Source organism: Ursus arctos, unplaced genomic scaffold (assembly GCF_023065955.2).
Source record: "Ursus arctos isolate Adak ecotype North America unplaced genomic scaffold, UrsArc2.0 scaffold_2, whole genome shotgun sequence".
Lineage (NCBI taxonomy): Eukaryota > Metazoa > Chordata > Mammalia > Carnivora > Ursidae > Ursus > Ursus arctos.
This window is the reverse complement of record NW_026622874.1, coordinates 99,329,445-99,332,174: the sequence shown is the minus strand read 5'-3', so window position 1 is coordinate 99,332,174 and position 2,730 is coordinate 99,329,445.

Below are 2,730 nucleotides of genomic sequence, written 5' to 3'. Positions count from 1 at the left end.
AGAAAAATTGTATGGATTTGACATATAACAATTTATGGATTAAATCTGTGTTTGTTTTATTACTCATTCAAACATTGCTGACCCAGCAACACAACACCAGGACATGTAAAATAACAAAGGTTAGTCATCTTTGACATTCTGCCTATTTCGCTCATGCAGAAAAGCCATCCAGGGGCTCCTGAGTGGCTCAGTCGGTTAACCGTCCCACTTTTGATTTGGGCTCAGGTCATGATCTCAGGGTCCTGAGATTGAGCCTGACCTTGGGCTCCGCACTGGGTGTGGAGCCGGCTGAAGATTCTCTCTCTCCCTCTCCCTCTGCCCCCACGTTCCTCGCATGCCTGCTCTCTCTCTCTCTAAAAAGAAAAAAAAAAAAGCCACCCAATAGCCTATGCACTTATGAACCAGTGTTAAGTCTTAAATTACACTATTTATTTAAATTTTATTTATTTGACAGAGCGAGACAGCAAGAGAGGGAACACAAGCAAGGGGAGTGTAAGAGGGAGAAGCAGGCTTCCCGCTGAGCAGAGAGTCCCAATGCGGGGCTCGATCCCAGGACCCAGGGATCATGACCTGAGCCGAAGGCAGACGCTTAACCGACTGAGCCACCCAGGCGCCCCCAGTGTTAAGTCTTATGTGCTCAGCATTAATAAGGGCCCATCCTGGTCTCTGCCAATGGAGAGGCTATCATTAGAGTGCATAAGGAATTCTGCGAACATCGGCCTGCCAAAAATATTAAGACACAAAGAAGCTGTAGGTATGATTTTGGTGCTATGAGAACGCACCTGTCAAGCTGGGAGGATAGTGCCCACATACTTTTTCACAGCTCCTTAGCCTCGCTTGCCCTTCACAAGCATGTCACCAGTGCTCTCACCCTGGGCCAGCGAACGTCAGGGGCAAAGGTAATAAATAGTATTTAGAGAAGGATCGGCAGGGTCCACTGCTTCCGAGGGGTGTAGACGAGGCCTGAGGCTGTCCTGAGGTTCGGCAGTCAGGGATAAGTGTGTTGCGGGGTAATGCAGGTGGCGGGGGCGGGGGCGGGGGCGACCATGGTGAGCCGCGGGAGGGGCCAGAGCTGCAAGGGTCTGGGTAGACACCAGCTGCCTGTGACCTTGCAGGAAGGGAGCGTTCAGGAGAGAATCTGAGAGGGCCCAGCACCCCACTTGTGGGAACATTAATGGTTCCTGGTTTTCTCTTTTTAGTTCCTCTCTGTTCTTCCTCCAGCTTTCTCTAAGGACCAGAGAGTCTGAATGCTAAGGGTCCAAATCAGCCAGCTCTTTGGAACTTGGATCAGTCACTCCTGGCTCCAGGAATGGCCCAGCTGGCCTTCTGGGTATCTCTGGATTCCTAGTGGGCTTCAGGCCGCACCCTACCCTGTACCCCCACCCCAAACCCCAGCCTTCCCACTGGCAGAGGAAAGCATTAGCCGTACCACTTCTCACGCTAATGTTGCTGGAGAGAGGACAGTTCTTTCTCTCTGCGCCCCCCCCAATAGGACAAACGTCAGTTCCCCTGTGTCGCCCTCGCTGTCCCACTATGACACACAATGCTTCCGACACCAGGGTGAGGAGTTTCCCGCCCCAAACAATTCTGGGCAGCACCAGCTGCGCGCCCCGCAATTTAACGCAATTCTGACACTGTCTACCTGGCTGTAGCGTCAGATCCCACAGGTTAAGGGCTCGGTCCCCAAGGCGGCCCCCTGCCCCGCCAGTCACAAGTCTGAGTTGTCCCCTATGCTTCTGACCCACTGGCTGCAAATCAGAGGTTCCTGTGACCCCCTCCTTGGGTTTGACTAATTTGCTAGAGTGGCTCACAGAACTCAGAGAAACTTCTTACTTCCCCGATCGTCAGTTGACTATGAAAGGATATAGCCCAGGAACAGCCAGGTGGAAGGGAGACACAGGACAGGGTCTGGGGGAGGGGCACACAGCTTCCATATCCTCTCCAGGTGCGCCCCTCTCCCCAAATCTCCATGTGTTCGCTGACCCAGAACCTCTCTGAACCCCACCCTACTGGAATCTTATGGAGGTTTCCTCATGTGGCCATGACCGATCATTAACCCATTTCCAGCCCCTCTCCCTTCTCTGGAGAATGGCGAGGAGGGGTGGGGCGCTGAAAATTCCAAGCTTCTAACAATGGCTTGGTCTTTCTGCTGATGGAGCCTCACCCAGGAGCCCAGCCACAGTCACCTCGTTAGAACAAAAGACATTCTCATCATCCAGGAAATTCCAAGGGATTTAGGAGCCTGGCATCAGGAGCCAGGGTCAAAGACAAATATTAGAACAGAGGATGCTCCTAGCTTTCTTGTCACTTAGGAATTGACAAGGGTTTTAGGTCTGTCCCTGGAACTGGGGACAGAGACCAATACGTATTTTCTATGATCTACCTGGTGAGACCTTAGGGCCTCTGTGATGCATATACACATTTTAGATTTGTATTTCTTATTTCTACACTACATGAATAGCTATTTAACTAGCCAATCCATTAACTAATAACTTTAATTCCTAATGCCAGGCACCTAATAGGCACTTCTTAAAAATTTATCAAGTAAACAAGTAAGCTGACGTCTGAGAGCATAGGTGAACACCCCAAGGTCAGACGGCTGGAAAAATCAGAGTGAGGATGGGCTCCCACGTCTTCTGATCGCCTATGGCTAGATAAGGACAGGAAGAGGCTCACGAGGCTTTAGAACAATCTCCTAGCTTGGAAACTGTTTCTGACCTCTGAGGTCCC